This window comes from Penaeus monodon, chromosome 24 (genome assembly GCF_015228065.2).
Source record: "Penaeus monodon isolate SGIC_2016 chromosome 24, NSTDA_Pmon_1, whole genome shotgun sequence".
NCBI lineage: Eukaryota > Metazoa > Arthropoda > Malacostraca > Decapoda > Penaeidae > Penaeus > Penaeus monodon.
The window spans coordinates 42,862,210-42,863,043 of NC_051409.1; positions in this window are offsets into that span (position 1 = coordinate 42,862,210).

An 834-nucleotide genomic window follows, 5' to 3' on the forward strand; every position below is an offset into this window, starting at 1 on the left:
AACCAGCGATAGTTTTCCGGGGGGCCCTGAAACCGCAATGCCCCTCTGGATAAACGCCTCAGGAGGAGTTTTGGGCGACCCCGGGCAAATGCTTTTTCCCGGGAATGCTTAGGAGGAGATCCCCCAAAAGTTTTGCGTCGCTCATTCCCCCTTTTTTTGTAGAGCATGATGATCATGGCGTCACGCATGTCTGGGGCACTGCCCCCTTCCTCCCCAACACGCATTAGGGGCCGTAAAAATTTTTCAGGAGAGAGCTCTCTTTTGCGGCCTTACTACCTCAGAGGAAATTTTTCGCTGCCTGGGGCTTTGCCTTGGGTAGATTTTCAACAGCCTTTTGGGGCCCTTTCATGGGGGGGTGGTGTGTCGGCTCGACCCTGGGGGGCAGTGATTGAGTGCTCTCAAGTAGTTTCCCTTTAGTAGAGCTCTTTTGGTTCGCCCCCCTCTTCTTTCTTTTAGCGGACTTTTATGATTCGCCCTCGGCTATTTAGTGGGGCTGTCTTTTACAGGGGTTGGGCCGAAAGCTTCTTCATGCCCTGTAATCCCCCGCACTTTTTCTAGGTCTGCGGAGAGTGGATGTTTTGGGAGATTTAACCAATAGTCATTGGTACAGGCCTGGGGTTTCTCTGTCCTTTTGAGCAGCCAAAGTGTTTCAGCGTCTTGTGGGAAGGGGTTTTTTTGTGAGCAAGAGGGCGGGGGTCGCTTAGCAGCAAAGGCCCGGCCTAATTTTGCGATTTTCCCCTAAACCATCAGTGCTCTCCCTTTTTTTTACCGAAGCTGCAGGGGTCTATTATCTATTATCTATTTTTTTAAAAAATAAAAAATTATATTTAAAAA